At 41.6% G+C, this 22,404-nt stretch overlaps 1 protein-coding gene across 4 annotated transcripts in view; it reads right to left on the bottom strand.

Annotated features, from left to right (window-relative positions):
• Positions 1–22,404, bottom strand: part of MCFD2 (multiple coagulation factor deficiency 2, ER cargo receptor complex subunit) — a 46,243-nt gene that overhangs the window by 16,259 nt on the left and 7,580 nt on the right. The gene's annotated exons all lie outside the window — the stretch shown is intronic.

The raw sequence follows: 22,404 nt of genomic DNA, 5'->3' as shown, positions 1-22,404 counted from the left end.
GGGACTGAACCTGCATGCACTGCAGGCAGATTCTTTACTGCTTGAGCCACCAGGGAAGTCCACTAGTTCTGGGAGTGCTGTAACTGGGGGAAGGGCAGGCAGCTGGGTCAAAGTTTGAAATCATCATTGTAAAACTGGGAAAGCAAGCTGCCTAGAGGAGATAGAAGACTTTCCTGCCTAACTTGAAGGCTCAGTTGGAATTAGGGATCATTCATTTAGAATGGTAGTCTGCATAATTATTTAATTATATACAATGGTTAATGTACACTTCGTAAATTTTGATTAAAAAATTTTTTTTGCATCTAAGTTACACATGGATGCAACTAGAAAAAAATTAGAACAGAAAGTTGTCCGATAAAAAACCAAGTTCCTCTCTCTCAATCACCACATCTTTCCATCTCGTGTGCTGCTGTTTATGACCACACCAGGGTTGAGTAGGGGGCTGGACTGGAGAATAGTAAGTGGGATAAGGAAGTTCTTACTTAACTGGTACAGTAAATCAGCTCTTCCTTCCTCCCTCCATCTGATTGATGTTTAATGCTGAGTGCTTTCATGTGGCTCCCCTGCTGGACCTTCACTGAAGGTCCCCTGACAAGGACAGAACTCTCTTTAGGAAGATGGGTTTCTCTGGTGGCAGATGATAAAGAATCTGCCTACAATGCAGGAGACCTGGGTTCAATCCCTGGAGAAAGGAATGGCTACCCACTCCAGTATTCTTGCCTGGAGAATTCCATGGACAAAGGAGCCTGGTGGGCTACAGTCCATATGGTCACAGAGTCAGAAGTGAAAGAGTGACTAAGATTTTCACTTCCACCTTTTTTCTGGTCCTCTCTCAAAATCTTGTTTTCCCTGGTAGTCCAACAGGCACTATTTTGGGCAGAATCCCTTTAAAAATTATCCCAATGTAGTTCAAGAGTTCATGACTTGGATTGGGTTTGAGAGGAGACCAGGGTAGAGTCCCCACTTTCCCTTGGATATTTTCCAGGAGACAACAATCCCCATGGGGCCCAGTATGGAACCTGAACAATGGAGAAGCAATACTGAGAGTGATGTCTAGAAAGATGGGCCTGAGAGCATCCTCAAGCCCTTAAGTCCCTTAAGCCCCAACATGGTTCAGCCAAGGGAGGCAAGAATTCCAAAGCCCTCCAAGAAGGCTAGTGTGAGAGCAAAGCACACTAAATGAGACCTGGTCACTTGTTGTTGTTCAGTTGCTCAGTCATGTCTGACTCTCTGTGAGCCCATGGACTGCAGCATGCCAGGCTTCCCTGTCCTTCACCAACTCCCGGAGCTTGCTCAAACTCATGTTCATCAGGTCGGTGATGCCATCCGACCATCTCATCCTCTGTCATCTCCTTCTTTTACTGTCTTCAGTCTTTCCCAGCCTCAGGGTCTTTTCTAATGAGTTGGCTCTTTGCATCAGCTGGCTAAAGTATTGGAGCTTCAGCTTCAGTATCAATCCTTCCAATGAATATTGAGGACTGATTTCCTTTAGGATTGACTGGTTTGATATCCGTGCAGTCTAAGGGACTCTCAAGAGTCTTCTCCAACACCACAGCTCAAAAGTATCAATTCTTTGGTGCTGAGCCTTCTTTATGGTCCAATTCTCACATCCATACATGACTACTGGAAAAACCACAGCTTTGACTAGATGGACCTTTGTTGGTAAAGTAATGTCTCTGCTTTTTAATACGCTGTCTAGGTTTATCATAGCTCTTCTTCCAAGGAGCAAGCCTCTTTCGATTTCATGGCTGCAGTCACCATCTGCAGTGATTTTGGATACGAAGAAAATAAAGTCTGTCACTGTTTCCATTGTTTCCCCATGTATTTGCCATGAAGTGATGGGACCGGATGCCATGATCTTAGTTTTTGTTTTGTTTTGTTTTTGTGGAAAGGCAAGCTTTATTTCAAAGCAACATGAAAAGAGCAGTCAGGGGTCCACAACAAACTGGTAGGAGGGAAAAACAGTCACATGTCCATTTGGCAGTGTCTCAGTGGAAAGTCTCACCAATTCCTGCTGATCGCCCAATACCTGCTCAGTTTCCTCTTCAGGTTGGAAAAAAAAGGTTGACTTAAAGATACCCGTTATATCTCTGTTATCCAAACACACTTATTTCAGGATGGAGGACACTTGGAATCAACTTAATTGAGGGAATCCACTTAATTATTAAATATTTATACTGAGTATATGGTTAAGTTAGTAGCTTTCTTCACATTTTCACATTTTTAAAAGAGCCACAGAGGTTCCATTCACATTCTAAACAGTTGAGTTGGCAAAGATCCATTTCATAGGAAATAGATTACATTCAATTACTCCTCACAACAGCCAACAGGAAGACTATTCCATTGCTTTTGAGGCACTGGTTGGGTTGGCATCTGCAATGGTAGCCAAATAAATGAGATTTCTGTGTAACATCTTAGTTTTTTGAATGTTGAGTTTTAAGTCAGCTTTTTCACTCTCCTCTTTCAGCTTCATCAAGAGGCTCTTTAGTTCCTCTTCACTTTCTGCCATAAGGGTAGTGTCATCTGCATATCTGGGGTTATTGATATTTCTCCCAGCAATCTTGATTCCAGCTTGTGCTTCATCCAGATTGGCATTTTGCATGATGTACCCTGCATATAAATTAAATAAGCAGGGTGGCAATATACAGCCTTGACGTACTCCTTTCCCAATTTGGAACCAGTCCATTGTCCCATGTCCAGCTCTAACTGTTGCTTCTTGACCTGCATACAGGTTTCTCAGGAGGCATGTAAGGTGGTCTAGTATTCCCATCTCTTTAAGAATTTTCCACAATTCTAAGAATTTTCCTCATTCCCTGACCTGGTCACTGGGATGAGGAAAATGCAAAACAGACCCATCTGACAGTTAGAGGCCATGGCAGGATTTTGGACATTAGTGGCACATACGATGGGCCTATTTGCCTCCAGAGCCAGTCTTCAGTCTTCCCCTCTTGTGTTCTGCATCACAAGGGGACTGACCACAGTGGGTTGGTGATATTTTAAACTAATTTAAAAAAATCGCCATTTGTTCATAATGACCCACCCCTGTTCATGCAGAGCATGAGTACTAGAGGGTACATGCAGATCTTCCAAGGGTGTCCAGGCACGGGTAGTTGCAGAGATTATTTTCCAGCCTGTCTGTTTTCCTACGCACTCCACTAAAATTGACCTGCTTAACAAGGACCTGCCTTAGAACATCATGCCATTTGTCCCTTTCACAATCATGTTCCCTCCCCACTTTAAACTATGAAATCCCACCCTGAATCTTACTAAGATCCATTGTCCCAGGGCAGAAAAACCTCCAGATAACAACAGAGGGGGAAATCTAAAATACTGATGTCAGTAAAATCTGCTTAATCAAGACAGTGAGGTAGGGCTTTTCTCCATCTCTTACTCATGTTTCTGAAAAGGCAAAGCATGCTGCTAAAAGTTTGGAATTCTGGCTTCTGTTGGGGGATGTTCTTTTTCAGATATCCTATAAACTGGGGTGTTGGGAATGATACCTATCTGTATTTAATGACCTCACTTCTTCCATCCCTGACTGTTATCAAAGAACACATAACTCCTGATGAAAATTCCCAGGACTATTGATTTCTGAAACTTCTAAATATATAAACTTTCCTCCTAATAAGTTAAATGCATTAGCATTTTTAGCATCCCTTCTGTCTCCTTCTTCTCCCCACCATCATATTGTTCTTGTTTGGAATTTTTGACATTAGTTATTTTGGATAAACGTTCTCTCTTTTAGTCTTAGCTTTTAAAATTTTTTAAACAGCAATAAATTTATCAAAATATTTGATCACCCTGACATCCCATATCTCTTGAAGTTTCTCCTGGATTTGTTTTTCTTACGTGAACAGTTCTTTTAAAGGTGTTTTGATTGTGGATTTTTGTGTGTTAAACTTTGGAGGCTTTGTATGCTTGAAAACATTCTTAATACTTTCTCTCACTGAAATGAGAATTTGGCTATATTGTATAAAACTTCAGATTCAGAGCTCTTTTCTTTCAGTATCTAAATAAAGAAACAAATACATTATCATAAGAAAAGCTATACAATCATCTAAAAAGATGGGGTGGGGAGGGACGGTGTTTGCCAGAAGTTAAAATACATTCATAATAAAAATGTTCTCCAAACTAGGAACAGAAAAGTTCCTTGATAAAGGGCATGTATTAAAAACCCACAGTTAATGTTCATGTAGTAGAAGACTGAATACGTTCTCCCTAACATCAGGAACAAAGCAAAAATGTCCACCTTCAACACCTCTATTGACCATAACAGAAGAGCTTCAAGTCACTGCAAAATATATGTATATATATAAAAGCCACAGTGATTGGAAAGGAAAAAGGAAAACGGTCTTTACTCACAGATAACATAATCGTGCACATAGAAAATCCTCCTAAAGAATCTACAAAAGAGCTACTAGAACTCATAAATAAGTTTAGCAAGGCCACAGGCTATAGGTCAATATAAAATATCAATGATATTTCTACATATTAGCAATGAACATATGGAAAGTTTTTAACATATCATTACAGGAGACTTTCCTGGTGGTCCAGAGTCTAAGACTCTGCACTCCCAATGCAGGAGGCTCAGGTTTGATCCCTGGTTGGAGAACTAGATCCCATATGCTGCAGCTAAGACCTGGCATAGCCAAATAAATAAATATTTTTAAAAAACACCCAAAACATTACAATAGCATCCCAAAACACAAAATACTTAGGGATAAGTCTAATTATTTTAAACGTAATTTTTAAAAAATTATTAATTTTTAATTGGAGGATAATTGCTTTACAATATTGTGTTGGTTTCTGTCAAACAGCAACATCAGTCAGCCATAGGTATATATATGTTCCCTTGCTCTTGAACTTCTCTCCCACCTCCCACCTCTTAAACATACTTTTTTAAGTCTTGAAACTGAGGGCAGTCATCAATTAGAATCCTTGAACTATAACTTGCTTAATAAATAATAACTTGCAACCCATCTTCACTAATCAAGCTTGCTTTAATTGTTCTTGCAAATTGCATACCCTCCAAGCTTCTCCATAGCTTGGACAACAAATCACAAGATTTCTTTAACCACACTCTATAGAGAAAAATCTCTGACATGTCGGTCGCTATAGTAATGGTTGCTTAAGTTGTTTTTCAGGAACATGGAGATAGTCTTGCCCAATTCAAACTGGTCAAGATGACTGACCATTCAGCTGTGCGAGTTTCCAATGGACATCAGAGGGACAAAAACTTCACCCTTAGGTCATGCTAATGCTGCCATTTTCTGAACATGTGTCCCATGAAGAAGCATGTAATGCAAATACACCTGCACACAACACTGATTACTTCACCTTTTTCTTATCTTCAACCCCCTTTCCCCTTGCCTCAGACCACCCTGCTTCTTTGTCCCATAAATATCCCAAGCCTCTCACCTTTACAGAGGTGGATCTGAGACTTGTTCTCCCATCTCGCTTGGCTATCTCATGAAAAAACCCTTTCTCTGCTGCAAACTTCCATTATCTCAGTGCTCGGCTTGCTGCGGAATGGGGCAGATGGACCTCATTTGGTAATAGTCTGGTAATTCTATTATCTAAAGTTATTGTGGTCTAGTCCTGCTTCTGTGTTTATTTTTTGACCCTATGAAAGCATAAAAAGTGAAGTCGCTCAGTCATGTCTGACTCCTTGTGACCCCATGGACTGTAGACTACAAGGCTCCTCCGTCCATGGGATTCTCCAGACAAGAGTACTGGAGTGGGTTGCCATTTCCTTCTCCAGGGAATCTTCCCGACCCAGGGATCGAACCCAGGTCTCCTGCATTGCAGGCAGATGCTTTACCTTCTGAGCCACCAGGGAAGCCCTAACTTATGAAAGCATAACTCAGAGACATTTAGTTATCTGCATGCCAAATGATATACTTACTTGTTTTAAGGAGGATAGTCACTAGGCTGTTGTCAACAAAAAGGGCTTTATGAGAGAAGAAAAAACTAAAGACACTCTAGGCACAGTAAGTTTTTGGATTCTTTCGGTTTGACATTTGGGTGACAATGTCACCTAATGATTAGCTAATTGATTAGCTGTCATCTAACAGAGCCTAGTCTGTGAAGTGTGCTCTTGAAAAGGCTGATTAGGGTAAATAAAGAAACAATTTCAGCCACTGTCACATTCCTCTGATGATTTGGAGATTTTAACAGTGGGAATATTCATGCCAGGCTGAGGGTACTGTATTAGGCAAGGTCTGTGTCACTTCCCTCCTCAGAATTTCTCAACTCTCACTTATGGTGATTATTTCCTCCTGTATTTTGCAATTTTAGATAACGGGCTCATCTTTAGAGGGGTTTTGTCTATAGCAATCCTGTATAGTTCACATGGAGCACATATTCCTTTCAAAGAGATTTTATATTTGCTTCTCTCTGCTTGGTATCCACTTTTAAGTTAATTTTTCAACTTGTGGGCCCCTGCTTTCTATAGGGAGTATAAAATTGAAACCTAGAACTGAGTAAAGTCAGACTATAATTTTAAATTCTCAGTTCAGTTCAGGTCAGTCACTCAGTCGTGTCCGACTCTTTGTGACCCCATGAACCGCAGAACGCCAGGCCTTCCTGTCCATCACCAACTCCTAGAGCCTACACAAACTCCTGTCCATTGAGTCGGTGATGCCATCCAACCATCTCATCCTCTGTCATCCCCTTCTCCTTCTGCCCTCAATCTTTCCCAGCATCAGGGTCTTTTCAAATGAGTCAGCTCTTTGCATCAGGTGGCCAAACTATTGGAGTTTCAGCTTCAACATCAGTCCTTCCAATGAACACCCAGAACTGATCTCCTTTAGGATGGACTGGTTGGATCTCCTTGCAGTCTAAGGGACTCTCAAGAGTCTTCTCCAACACCACAGTTTAAAAGCATCAATTCTTCAGCGCTCAGCTTTCTCTGTAGTCCAACTCTCACATCCATACATGACTACTGGAATAGCCTTGACTAGATGGACCTTTGTTGGCAAAGTAATATCTCGGCTTTTTAATATGCTGTCTAGGTTGGTCATAACTTTCCTTCCAAGGAGTAAGCGTCTTTTAATTTCATGGCTGCAATCACCATCTGCAGTGATTTTGGAGCCCAGAAAAATAAAGTCAGCTACTATTTCCACTATTTCCCCATCTATCTGCCATGAAGTGATGGGACCGGATGCCATGATCTTAGTTTTCTGAATGTTGAGCTTTAAGCCAACTTTTTCACTCTCCTCTTTCACTTTCATCAAGAGGCTCTTTAGTTCTTCTTCACTTTCTGCCATAAGGATGGTGTCATCTGCATATCTGAGGTTATTGATATTTCTCCCCAAAATCTTGATTCCAGCTTGTGCTTCATCCAGCCCAGCGTTTCTCATGATGTACTCTGCATAGAAGTTAAATAAGCAGGGTGACAATATACAGCCTTGACGTACTCCTTTTCCTATTTGGAACCAGTCTGTTGTTCCATGTCCAGTTCTAACTGCTGCTTCCTGACCTGCATACAGGTTTCTTAAGAGGTAGGTCAGGTGCTTAAACTCTCAAGGGAAGTTTTTTTTTTTTTAAACCAAATAAAGAGGTTATAACAGGACATTCTTTATTTCCTTGTGCATTTCTGCAGTTTCATTTCTGGTACATACTTTCACCACAGGTATAGCCCTTTCAGGGGAGAAGGCAATGGCACCCCACTCCAGTACTCTTGCCTGGAGAATCCCATGGACAGAGGAGCCTGGTGGGCTGCAGTTCATGGGGTCGATCAGAGTTGGACACGACTGAGTGACTTCACTTTCACTTTTCACTTTCATGCCTTGGAGAAGGAAATGGCAACCCACTCCAGTGTTCTTGTCTGGAGAATCCCAGGGACAGTGGAGCCAGGTGGGCTGCCTTCTATGGGGTCGCACAGAGTTGGACACGACTGAAGCAACTTAGCAGCAGCAGCAGCAGCATAGCCCTTTCAGAGTTCTAACTTTACATGAAAGCATCAGGTCTACCTCTTTATTCTTGTTAACCCAAGGTCTTTCTATCATTGCTCTGTGTCCATTAAAACTCAAAGTCCAGTAAACTCCCAGGGAAGCCTCTGCCTCAGCTCATCCAACATTCCTGCATCCCACCCCCCCCACCCCCAATTTAACTCCCTCTTAATTTTTGGACCATCAAGAATGTTCCCTACTTTCTTGTGAGCTTAGCTATCCAATTAAAAAAAGCTTAATTTATTTCACAAGCATCTTAATGTGTTTTGGAAGAAACAGAACTGAATACATTTATGGAACATATTCACATTCATGAAGAAAAATATATTCTAGAATAATTGAATACAAATGTTTAAATTAGAATATGTGAAAATAATATCTTAAAGATTATCTTGAATAACAAACACTCCTTGTGGTATTCATAAAAAAATCTTAATATTCATTGGATATTTTCAAGAGTGCTCTTAAGTTTTTGATAAATCACACATTGACAAATTGGGGGTAGCTTGGACATTGAACTAACTGATCCTTCCATGAACTGACTTTTAGGGATCTGGGCTGCTTCCATTTAGCTTTTGGTACTTTTTTTAAAGTACAGGTTAGTTCAGTATACTGCATTTTTTTTTTTTATGGTAAAATGTTGACACATGCCTGCTCAGAATAAATTAACTTGACTATATCAACTGATTTACTTGGTTCAGTTCAGTTCACTTCAGTCACTCAGTCGTGTCTGACTCTGTGACCCCATGAACCGCAGCACGCCAGGCCTCGCTGTCCATCACCAACTCCGGGAGTTCACCCAAACCCATGTCCATTGAGTTGGTGATGCCATCCAACCATCTCATCTTCTGTCATCCCCTTCTCCTCCTACTTTCAGTCTTTCCCAGCATCAGGGTCTTTTCAAATGAGTCAGCTCTTCGCATCAGGTGGCCAAAGTATTGGAGTTTCAGCTTCAGCATCAGTCCTTCCAATGAACATTCAGGACTGATTTCCTTAGGATGGACTAGTTGGATCGCCTTGCAGTCCAAGGGACTCTCAAGAGTCTTCTCCACACCACAGTTCAAAAGCATCAATTCTTCAGTGCTCAACTTTCTTTATAGTCCAACTCTCACATCCATACATGACTACTGGAAAAACCATAGCCTTGACTAGATGGACCTTTGTTGACAAAGTAATGTCTCTGCTTTTCAATATGCTGTCTAGGTTGGTCATAACTTTCCTTGACTTACTTGGTGGAAAAAGGTAATTCATAAACCAGTTCCTATGTTCATTTTTGTTCTGCCTTCCCTCCAGATTCCCACTGTTATGGTTTAATCTCCTCTAAGCAACATTATGGCTTCCTAGGTTGCTCTGTGGGTAAAGAATCCACTTGCAATGCAGGAGACCCAGGTTTGATCTCCTAGAGGAGGGCATGGCAACCCACTTAAGTATTCTTGCCTGGAGAATCTCATGGACAGAGGAGAGTAGCAGGCTACAGTCCGTAGGGTCAAAAAGAGTAGGAAGTGACTGAGCACATACACAAGCAACATGAATAATTATTTTCTCCACCCAACATCTTACACAGTTTTGATAACAATAAATGAAGGGATGGATGAGTGAATGAATCAGTTAATCAATTTTTTCCCTATCTAGTTACTGTTTTTTTCTCTTCCAGTTTTATTGAGAAATAATTGACATAGAGCACTGTATAAGTTTAAGGTGTACAGCATATTCAAATTACATACACCATGAAATGATTATCACAATAACTTTAGAGACCATACATCATCTCATATAAATGCAAAATTAAAGAAATTTTAAAAATGTTTTTTTTCTTGTGATGAGAACTCTTAACAACTTGTCCCATATACAGCAGTTGTACATCATGTTGTACATTACATGCCCAGTGTTTATTTATTTTATAACTGAAGTTTGTAGCTTTTGATAAGCTTTCTAAATTTTACTTTTTACAGTGGCACTTGTTGACCTATACCTGAAATTCTGATTATTATAAATATACTAAAGAATGTAATGATAGAAATAGGGAAAAGAAGGAAGAGGCAAGATAAACATTTTAAAATGTTTTAAACTGAGTATTCTTCTTCTTTTTAAAAAATATACTGCAGGAATTGAATATTGAAAGCAGAAAGAGCTAAACTGTAGGACACAGACAGTATTAAAACTGACTTCAGAGATGAATGAAAGGGAATTATAAAACCCTGGTTGGAGGGAAAGGCTTCATAAAACAGGTGCAAATTGAGCTGAAGAACCTGGGTATTGAGTCAGGAAACAGGGATTCTTACAAGCCATTAGGTAAACCAACCCAATAAACTATAGGTTATAGCCTGACTAGTCACATTATAAAAGTCCTTTCATATAGAGGGCATTTTCTATGATGATCATTTCTGCCTTTCTAATAATATTTAATTTTACAAAACTCTAATTGATATGTTACTTTCCAGCATCGAAGTTACTGCATGAACAAAGGTAGTTCATCATTTTGAGGAGTTTTCCCAGCCATAGCGTTTACTCTAAGAATTAGCTCAAACCCTCTGCTTAGTTATCAACTGGTTCATTATTCTTTGTAAGTAATTAAAATGAGTGTTCTCAGGTTCAACAGTAGACTCAGACCACCCTTGACACAGATAAAAGGAATGTGCTAAAACTAAAGGGACTTCTTTATTGGTTGTTGTTGTTATTTAGTTGCCTAGTTGTGTCCAATTCTTCGGGACCCCATGGACTGCTGTATGCCAGGCCTCTCTGCTCCTGTCCCTTTATTGGTTGGAGCAGGGAGAGGTTAATGCACTGTATTTTATTTTCATAAAGTAGATAATTGCAGACTTTCATTTGATCACTAGCTCCTCTTTCCCTCTAGACATCCCTTAAAGTCCTAGGCTCTGCACATCGACCTCAGAATCAGGGTCCTGAACAATGGCTGAGAGGAGGTTTGGCAAGGGCTCTGGTGGCATCTTCGAACTTGAACAAGGCCCTTGGCCCAGGTCATGGTCGTCCACGTGGTCATCTTTTGGCCCTAGCCTGGGTAGGAAGGGCCTCCCTCAGCTATGAGGCCACTGAGGAAAGGACTTCTTTTGACAGAGCATTCTTTTTCAGAAAAGGGTAAAGGTATGAATCCTTCTGATCATTCTAGAAGAATGTCAGGTTTTAGGGGCTGCCTTGCATCCAAAGAACCATGCAGAATGTTTACATGAACCTGTCTGTATTGATTGATGGCTTACCCTTTACTGTCTGGAGGTAGAGTGAGTGAAGAGGAGGTGAAAGCAGGTCCATTTTACATGCCATCCTTTGTGTTTACTACCAGAATTGCCAAGAAGATTTTAATAAACAACTTTCTCCCATCCAGTCTTAAGGAGACAGTTCATTGTAAAATGCTACGGTGTACTGTCTTATATTTTGTGGAAGGTCTTTATAAACTTGCCCCATATCTGCTCAGAATGTTTCAAGAATGCTCACATACCCTTTAACCTTTTAAGCAAAATCTTTCCTCTGCCGTTCTGAGTGGCTTGGGGAGGTCAACCCGGAGTCTCCCAGAGGTATCAATTATGTACACCTGCGAGCTATGTGATGGATGGAGACAGTTCAGTTCAGTTCAGTCACTCAGTCATGTCTGATTCTTTGTGACCCCATGGACTGCAGCATGCCAGGCTTCCCTGTCCATCACCAACTCCCGGAGCTTGCTCAAACTCATGTCCATCAAGTAGGTAATGCCATCCAACCATCTCATCCTCTGTCATCCCCTTCTCCTCCTGCCTTCAGTCTTTCCCAGCATCAGGGTCTTTTCTAATGAGTTGGCTCTTTGCATCAGGCGGCCAAAGTATTAGAGCTTCAGCTTCAGTATCAGTCCTTCCAATGAATATTCAGGACTGATCTCCTTTAGGATGGACTGGTTTGATCTCCTTGCAGTCTAAGGGACTCTCAAGAGTCTTCTCCAACACCGCAGTTCAAAAGCATCAATTCTCCAGTGCTCAGCTCTCTTTCGGAGAAGGCAATGGCAACCCACTCCAGTACTCTTGCCTGGAAAATCCCGTGGACTGAGGAGCCTGGTAGGCTGCAGTCCATGGGGTAGCGAAGAGTCGGACATAACTGAACGATTTCACTTTCACTTTTCACTTTCATGCATTGGAAAAGGAAATGGCAATCCACTCCAGTGTTCTTGCCTGGAGAATCTCAGGGATGGCGGAGCCTGGTGGGCTGCCGTCTATGGGGTCGCCCGAGTCGGACACGACTGAAGCGACTTAGCAGCAGCAGCAGCAGCAGCAGCAGCAGCTCTCTTTATGGTCCAACTCTGACATCCAATACATGACTACTGGAAAAACCATAGCTTTGACTAGATGGACCTTTGTTGATAAAGTAATGCCTCTGCTTTTTAATATGCTGTATAGGTTGGTCATAGCTTTTCTTCCAAGGAGCAAGCGTCTTTTAATTTCATGGCTACAGTCACCATCTGCAGTGATTTTGGAGAACAAGAAAATTAAGTCTGTCACTGTTTCCATTGTTTCCCCATGTATTTGCCATGAGGTGATGGGACTGGATGCCATGATCTTCGTTTTTTGAATGTTGAGTTTTAAGCCAGCTTTTTCATTCTCCTCTTTCACTTTCATCAAGAGGCTCTTTAGTTCTTCTTCACTTTCTGCCATAAGGGTGGTGTCATCTGCATATCTGAGGTTATTGATATTTCTCCCTGCAAACTTGATTCCAGCTTGTGCTTCATCCAGCCCAGTATTTCGCATGATGTACTCTTCATATAAATTAGATAAGCAGAGTGACAATATACAGCCTTGACATACTCCTTTCCCAATTTAGAACCAGTCCATTGTTCCATGTCCATTTCTAACTTTTGCTTCTTGACCTGCATACAGGTTTCTCAGGAGGCATGTAAGGTGGTCTGGTATTCCCATTTCTTTAAGAATTTTCCACAGTTTGTTGTGATCCACACAGTCAAAGGCTTTGGCATAGTCAATAAAGCAGAAATAGATGTTTTTCTGGAATTCTCTTGCTTTTTTCTATGATCAAATGGATCAAATGGCAATTTGATTTCTGGTTCCTCTGCCTTTTCTAAATCCAACTGGAACATCTGGAAGTTCTCGGTTCACATACTGTTGAAGCCTAGCTTGGAGAATTTTGAGCATTACTTTACTAGCGTGTGAGATGAGTGCATTTGTGAGGTACTTTGAACATTCTTTGGCATTGCCTTTCTTTGGGATTGGAATGAAAACTGACCTTTTCCAGTCCTGTGGCCACTGCTGAGTTTTCCAAATTTGCTGGCACTGAGCAGATGACCCACAAACTGGAGAACAATTATACCAAAGAAGTTCTCGCACTGTTACAAAAGTTCTAGCACCCACAACAGGTTTCCCAACCAGGAGATCCGGCAAAGGGACTGAGAAGCCACAAGGAATTTGACTTTGGAGGCCAGTGGGATTTGATTACAGAACTTCCACAGGACTGGGCTAACTTGGAGGGCACAGACAAAACCTTGTCTACACCAGGACCCAGGAGAAATGAGCATGACCCCACAAGAGACTGAGTCAGACTTGCCTGTGAGTGTCCTGGAGTCTCTGGAGGAGGCGTGGGTTGACAGTGGCCTGCTATGGGGTCAGAGGCACTGAATACAACCGTGCTGGCATAAGTCCTCTTGAAGGAGGTTGCCCCTACCATAGTTTGGCCTCAGGCCAAACAACGGGGAGGGAATACAACCCCACCCATCAACAGAAAATTGGATCCCCACATTCAGTCCCTCCCATCAGGAAGCTTCCACAAGCCTCTTATCATTATCCATCAGGAGGCAGGCAGAATGAAAACCACAATCACAGAAAACTAGCCAAATTGATCACGTGGATCACAGCCTTGTCTAACTCAATGAAACTATGAGCCATACCGTGTAGGGTCACCCAAGATGGACAGGTCATGGTGGAGAGTTCTGACAAAACATGGTCCACTGGAGAAGGGAATGGCAAACCACTTCAGTGTTGTTGCCATGAGAACCCCCTGAACAGTATGAAAAGGCAAAAAGGATGGAGACACATCTGTGGAAATACTGGGGATATACATGGAAGTGTGGCCTGGAGCAGAGCTGAAATCACTGCAGTCTTCCCGCAGACTGGAGAGCAGAGGATTCTGGCTCTCAAAGTCAGGAGGGATGGCTGCAGCTCCAAGGCTGGAGCCCCAGAGGCAGGAGGGGGCCAGCAGTGCCTCCTGGGAGAGTTGCCTGGATCACAGGGAACAGCTCCTCTACTCAGAGTATCTTCTCCCTGCAGATTCAGCTGGGCTTGGGCTTGCCCAGGGCTCAACTCATTATCTCCTTATCTTTACAACTTTCCACAGTTTACAGGCAAATTCTTTCTGAGTTTCTTAGCTGAAATCCTTGGGAAAAAGAATCTGGTTGAGGCCATCTTTTTGTGCCAAGTCATCATTACAGCTGATTGGTCCATGTGTGGTCTGGCTTCCCTTGAAGCGAGAGTCTCCACTTTGGTCTCGGGGTCACTCACATCTAAACAGACAAGGTTCCTTGTCATGGGATGACCTGCTGAGGCACATTTTGGGGCTATGAATGAGTGGGGCAGATTCTCATAGAAGGGAGGAGGGTGACTGATCAAGCCTGAAGCAGCTGGGACGGTGGCCTCTCAAAAGTCCTCTGGGGAAGTATCTCCTCAGCCTTGGACCTGGGGAGGGAACAGGCCTCTCGCAGCACACTCTAAAACCCACTTCTTTTAGTTTGGATCCTTTAAAAACTGAAAGAAAGTAAAGTTGCTCAGTCATGTCCGACTCTTTGCGACCCCGTGTACTGTAGCCTACCAGGCTCCTCCGTCCATGGGATTCTCCACACAAGAATACTGGAGAATAATGGAGTGGGTTGCCATTTCCTTCTCCAGGGGATCTTCCCAACCCAGGGATCGAACCCAGGGATCAAACCCGGGTCTCCCGCATTGGAGGCAGACGCTTTAACCTCTGAACCACAAGGGAAGCCTGGTGCAAAACTTAAAAACTGAGCCTGGAGCAAAACTTACTAAATTTTATTGGGAGAACAAAACAAACACTTAGGTGAAGAAAGCCTACTGCCCTAATAACTAGCAAGTGTCATATCCTAATGCAAAATTTCCTCAACCTTATTACAAATCAAAGAAAGGCTTTGTCAACTACAAATTGGCACTTACCAAGAGCATTGCCAATGACTGAACAACAAGGCATTTGCCATCTGCCTCTACTGAGATTGAACCCCACGCTGCTATAGCTGGTGACCTTTCACAACCCCTGAGGGAGTTCAGGGTGGAGTGAGGCACTCTGCGCTCCAGGGAATCTGGTGGGACAGGTCTTTAGACAGTTGGATGTTTTTAGGAACAGACTTTATGATCTCAATCCTTGCATCTCCTCATATCTAGAGAAGCACTAAATCCCTTCATGGTGACATCAGATCCTCATGACTAACAAAAAGCCTTTTGTAAATTGAGTGCTTCATGGTATTGAACTCCCCCTTCACCAAAACCTTATATATTGACTTTCCCCCACTGCCACTTTGGAGCAGTCTCTCAGAGCTATCTGAGATGCTGCCTCTCGGGCTGCAGTCCTCATTTTGCCCAAATAAAACTTAACTCACAAGTCTCAAGTTGTACATCTTTTTTAGTCGACAACTTAATTCTTAATTTTGGCCTATTACACTGGCAAAAATGTAAATATCCATTGTTAGGAGGGTACAGAAAAAGTGTATGAGAGGGTATACTCTCATATGTAATGGAAATGCTCACTCAAAGCCTTAAAAAGGTGTGGAAAATGAAGTATTTCCTGCTATATTAGTGGGAAAGAAATGTCACAGCTATCGCAATTCTGGCCCTCCAAATGTGAATTTATGAGCCATGCCAACAAGCGGCATCACTCCCTACAAGAACTTAAGGATGTCACAGTCATCAGTGGTTGTAGCCCTCTGGTGTGACCTAAGGGAATTCATGAAGAGAAGAATGTATCTGTAAAAATGCAGGGTACTGGTCCCAGATAGGAGAGATGCAGGTGAAAGGAATGACTTCAATAATCCCAGACTCTTGCATCTTCCCATACAGGGAAGAACCCTAAATTTCTTAAGTTGATATCTAGTTTTCCTTACTTGACAATAATCCTTGATGTTCAGACTGCCTGCCCGCTTTGTTGCAAACTTGTATATAGCCTGACTCCCTCTCCTGCCTCTGGGAAGCAGTCCCTCAGGGCTACTGAGATGCTGTCTCCCGGGGAGTCCTAAACATTCCCACCAAATAAAGCATTTCTCAACTTTCAGGTTGTGACTAATTTTTTAGTCGACAGGTGCATATGGTCCAACTCAGTAATTTCATTTGTAGTGGTGTGGGTGGGTTAAGTCGCTCAGTCGTGTCCGACTCTTTGTGACCCCATGAACCGTAGTCCATCCGGCTCCTCTATCCATGGGATTCTCCAGGCAAGAATACTAGAGTGGATTGCTGTTCCCTTCTCCAGAGGATCTTCCTGACCCAGGGGTCAAACCCAGGTCTCCTGCATTGCAGGCAGATTCTTTACCATCTGAGCTACAGGGAAGATTTCATTTGTAGTAGGGATTTGAAAATTTACCTAATACTCCCTAGTGCGAAACACAAATGCAGCCCTTTGGTTTTATATAACTGATCTCATTTCCTCTAAAGCAACTATCTTGGTGGAAAGTGAGAGAAAACTAAATTTGTCCACTCCACTAAATCACAGTTTAATTAAATAATGTAACCTGTCCATTTAGACCCTCTGTCTATACAGGTAACTTCTCAGTATCTCAGCTTTTCTCTCTTCTCCTATTCCACTCCAGGATAGTTTTAGGTATATAGGTGATGGGAGGGCTTACATATCCTTATGGTGGTAGGGAAAAGGCTCTTTGGAGTTCATGTATGTTACAATCCCATTTTAGTTATTAACAAAAAGGGCAAGTGTGTTAAAGAAAAAAAAAGTCTGGAAGGGTATACTGAAAAGTCCTATCTTTGAATTATCTCTGGGAGGTGGGACTGCCCTGGGCCACTACACTCTTACATTTATGCATTAGTTCAATTTTATAAGAAGCATGCATTAATTTTATAATCAGAAAAAAGAATAATGATGTTTTAATTCCAGTAAAAACCAAATAAGTACAACAAAGGATGTTAAGTTGTAAATTTTTATTGACATGCTAAGATATGATAGTTACTGATCATCAAAGTAAGGTGTGAGTGGACCACAGAAATGCAGATTTTCAAAGGAAATTTTCAAAATCTGGTTACCTGTCTCTTGACCTCTCACCTAGGGAATCCCTCACTCAGAGAGAAGATAAAAAGAGCCAGAAGAAGGGAAGGTTTCAGGGGGGAGGTTTTGGGGGTAGGATTTCTTTGGGAAAATCTAAGGAGTCACCTGCTCCCTCACCTCAAGTCTAGTGAGAGAGGTCTCAAGGGGACTGACCACTGAGGGAGTTTGACATGGCCTCTGTCACAGGGCACACACTCTGGTCAGGTGCTGGCTAGCTCTTGGCAAAAAGAAGTGGATCTGGGCGCGAACTGCTCTACATTCTGAGTGCAGATCAAAGGAGACTAGAATCCTGGGGACCAGATGAGGAAGAGGCAGAGGCAAGGTCCACCCCTGGTGAAGCCTGACCAAGAGGGTGACCTATGAGGAAAAAAGAGACTTAGCCGTTAGGGACCAAGAGGCAGATGCTAAGGCGTAGGCTGTGGGAAGCAGAGGGACAGGAGGAGAGGGAGCTGGGTCTGAGAAACCCAGCATGGGAGTCTCCCAGGACCCCATGAGAGCCCCTAGGAGTCAGGTTTAAACATCTGCCAGGGACCTATGGATCTCCACGTGTAGAACCTATGAAGCCATTCTACCAGGAACTTTCCTATACCCCTTCCCTCTGTTCCTTCTCCCACTTCAACCTTAAAGGTCAGAAGCAGCAACAAGGAGGAAGACAGTAAGAAAGAGAAGAAACTGAACACAACCCTCCCTGAGGCTGCAGACTACCCACCTGCCATTGGCCCTAGCTTTGGGGAAGTGAGAGAGAAATCTTATCTTTGAATGAAGATTTAAATACTGAGTAATTAAGTCTTTATTTGTGACCCTTGGACTTTTAACTAAGGGTGCGGAGAAAAATTTATAAGCTTGACAGGAGTTTTACACACAGCCAGGAAAAGACCATCCTAAACCCTCACTAAAGCCAAGGAAGGGATGGACTTGGAGGCTCTTATGCTAAGTGAACTAAGACAGAGAAAGACAAATACTGTATGATATCCCTTATATGTGAAAGTACAAAATACAACAAACTAGTAAATCAAAGAAGAAGCAGACTTACAGATATAGAGAAGAAACTAGTGGTTACCAGTGGGGAGAGGGAAGGAGGGAGGAGCAAGACAGAGGCAGGGGATTAAGAGGTATAAACTTCTATGTATTATGTACAATAAGCTACAAGGATATATAGTGCAATATTTTATATATTATAATTTTATTTCCAATATTTTAATAATAACCATAAATGGAATATAACCTTAAAAAACTGTGAGTCACTATGTTTTACACCTGAAACATAAAATATATCAACTATACCTCAATTTTTAAAAAGGCAATGGAAGACAAAAATAAAGTGGCTTTGATGAATACAACCCACAAGTTCTGTGTGTTCAGCATACTGGTTATAAAAGATTCTTTTCTTAGAAACCATTCTGCCTTGAGTGCCTAGGTATACTGAAACAGTGCCATTCAGATGTCAGCAAGAGTCCCTCATTCTTTGGAGGTCTAGGTAATTCCATAGCTTGGAAACATTTGAGCTTGTCCAATAATTTCTCTTCATTCCTAGAAATTTACTCACCTGAGGTGCCTCTTATTTCTTCCCCTGTTTTGCCTTCTGCTCTTTCCTCTCATCAGCCTGGATGCAGAAATAGCATCTCTTAGCATACCCTCTGTAGAAGAATCTCCTCACACAAAGGGTAGTTTTGAGTAGTGGAGACTTAACTGAAATTTTTCCATCTCTTCAAAATGGAAATGTTTGATGGTCAAGGAGGTCTCTTTAGGTAAAGTTCAGTTGAGTTCCACAACATTTATGGAGTGACTGCTATTACCAGGTACTGTGATAAATGCTGGATACACAGAGTAAGTGATAGCCTTTATATCTGTAAGTCTGCTTCTTCTTTGATTTACTAGTTTGTTGTATTTTGTACTTTCACATATAAGGGATATCATACAGTAGTTGTCTTTCTCTGTCTTAGTTCACTTAGCATAAGAGCCTCCAAGTCCATCCCTTCCATGGCTTTAGTGAGGGTTTAGGATGGTCTTTTCCTGGCCATGTGTAAAACTCCTGTCAAGCTTATAAATTTTTCTCTATCCTCAAGATACTTACAGTCTAGCTGGAGAGAGAATGTAAGAAACACAGTAAATGCCTGACAGCCCATGTTGCCATGGCAACACACAGTGATAAAACAGAAGAGTAACAAAGTAGCAGATTGGAAAGAGAATCAAATAAAAATTTGAGAACAAAGAAATATAACAGGTGTTTAAAAACTCAAGGGTTGGGTTTAACAACAGTCTGGACACATGAGAAGAAAGCATCAGTGAATCAGAAAACTTGGTAGAGGTAACTACCTAGAATGAAGAAGAGACAAAAGGCAGAAAATACAAAAGCAAACATAATAGACACGGAATACAGAGAGAAGGTCTTATTTATACCTAGTTGGTATAAGTCTATTTGGAGCTGAGAATGAGCAGGGACAATTTTGAAGATAATTAAGAATCTTCCAGAACTGATGAAAGATATCCAGCTCAGAATCAAGAAAAGCAAAAAACCCCAAGAAAACTTAATAAAAGAAATCTGTTCTTGGCACATTAAATCTGCAAAATACAAAACAAAACAAAAAAAATAAAGATAAGCAGAGGAGAAAAAAAGATTATTTCCAAAGAAGCAACAGTTAGAGAGGTGACTTCTCAACAGCAACAATGAAACCAGAGAACAATGAACTGTCTTCTAAGTGCTAAAATAAAACTGCTAGTCCAAAATTCTACATCCAGCTAAAAGGTCCTTTAAGAATAAACATGAGCAGACATTTTTAGACAAATAAAATCTGAGTGGTTTACCCACTAGCAGAAATACTGTATTAATTTTCTATTTTTGCATAACAAGTTACTATACACTTAGCAGCTTAAAACAACATCCACTTATTATCTCACAGTTTTGTTGATGAGAAGTCCAGGCAAGGATCAAATAGGTTCTCAACTCAGAATATCACAAGGCTGAAATCAAAGTGTTGGCCAAGGCTAGGGTCTCATCTGAGGCTCAAGGTCCTCTACCTGGACCTTGTAGTTGAAAGCAGAAATGAGGTCTAAAAAAAGTCTAAGATTTGAAAGTATACAAATCATATTTTCTGATACAATGAAATTACATTAGGAAAAAATTTTTAAAAACTCCACATTTATTTAGATATTAAGAAGTGTTTTTTAATAACACATACGTAAATAAGGTATCACAAAGAAAATTAGAATAATATTCATGGGGTACAGCTGATAAAGGGAAATTTATAGTCTTAAATGCATATATTAGAAAATAACAGGTTAAAATTAATGAGCTAAGATTCTATTTTAAAAAGTTATTTTCACTTCTAGAAAATAAAATATTGGATACTATACTATTACTCACAAAGATTTACTGCCTATCTCTGGGCATTAGCATCAAGTTCAGCTGTATTTTCTGCACCAGTCAATGAAATGTTTACAGAAGTGTGATATGTCACACCTAGGCAGAAGTTTTACATACAGTTTACCACACTGTCTCTTTTCCCTCTGTCATAAAGGTTGTCAATGCTCTAAACAGTGACTGTTCTGATAGCTTGAGTCACACAGTGAAAACAGTGTGGAAAAGGACCGAGCCAATCTGGATGGAATAGGTAGCATGAATGAGAAATAAACTATGTTGGTTGAAAGTCCTAAGATTTTTGAGTGATTGTTTGTTAATGCAGCCTAGCTTCCCTGGTAGCTAAAGAATGGTGATAAGCACACTTGGGTTCGATCCTTGGGTTGGGAAGAGCTCCTGGAGAAGGAAATGACAACCCATTCCAGTATTCTTGCCTCAGAAATCCCACAGACAGAAGAGCCTGGTAGGCTATAGTCCATGGGGTGGCAAAAGTGTCAGACATGACTTAGTGACTAAACAACAGCAACTAGTGGGTAAGGCTGACTTCTCTCCCCAGGGTGGCAGCACCTGGGCAGTGAATCAGCACAAGGCAGGCTGGGAGGAAGCGTGGACCACTCCTCTTGGGAGGGGACCACCACTGCAGTCCTACAGGATGACACAAAAGCTACCAAAAAGAAGCAGGAGTCACCCGGGAGACCAGGGAGCAGAACAGATGGGGATGATGGGAGAGAGGTACGTGCATGGAAGGAGGTGCTGGTATCTCGATCATGAAGTGGGTGGGTGGGGACAGGAGACACCCAGAGCCCTCATCTCCCAGGCATCGGAAAACGTTACATTTCTAGGATTCAAAAAATAACATAACAGAGGGGAGGGGGAATTACATGAAAGTAGTCAAAGAGTGGCACCCCTCTCCAGTACTTTTGCCTGGAGAATCCCATGGATGGAGGAGCCTGGTGGGCTGCAGTCCATGGGGTCGCTAGGAGTCAGACACCACTGAGCGACTTCACTTTCGCTTTTCACTTTCATGCATTGGAGAAGGAAATGGCAACCCACTCCAGTGTTCTTGCCTGGAGAATCCCAGGGACGGCGGAGCCTGGTGGGCTGCCGTCTATGGGGTCGCACAGAGTCAGACACGACTGAAGTGACTTAGCAGCAGCAGCAGCAGCAGCAGTCAAAGAGTATAAGTTTTCAGTTATAATATAAATAAGTACTAGGGATGTAACGTAATGGCAGACTACAGTCCATGGGGTCCAAAAGAGTCGGACACGACTGAGCGACTAAACAACAACAAGGGATGTAATGTACAATATGATAAATACAGCTAACACTGCTGTATGCTACATATGAAAGTTGTTGAGAGTAAATCCTAAGAATCATCAAGATGAAAAAAGTATTTTTTTTCTTTTATATCTCTGTGAGATGATGGATGTTCATTAAACTTTGATGTGTATAAGTCAAATCATCATGCTATATGCTTTAACTTTATATGGTGTTGTATTTCAGTTATAAATGTCAATAAAACTGGAAAATAAAATTTAAAAAACCATTATTACTAAGTGCCTAACATGCACAAACACAAGAATTCATGGTTTTGAAACTTGCCTTTCTATGGTCTCTTTCCCTTACCTAAAGATCACCCCCTAGATTTTATGGCAGCTATAAAGGGAAAGACTGACCATGCAAGTCAGCCTCCGGCAGAATTCATGTCAACATTCTAGGAGGGCTGGTTGGGCTGGCCAGTTCACAGCACTGATAATTAAGACATGAGTTATATCATGGACTAGAAACGCTATGAGCCAATAATTATGGTAATAAGTAAAAGCTGGATTCTGTATA

Source organism: Giraffa tippelskirchi, chromosome 4, assembly GCF_054371585.1.
Source record: "Giraffa tippelskirchi isolate mGirTip1 chromosome 4, T2T-mGirTip1v1.2.pri, whole genome shotgun sequence".
Lineage (NCBI taxonomy): Eukaryota > Metazoa > Chordata > Mammalia > Artiodactyla > Giraffidae > Giraffa > Giraffa tippelskirchi.
This window is presented reverse-complemented; position numbering and strand designations above follow the sequence as displayed.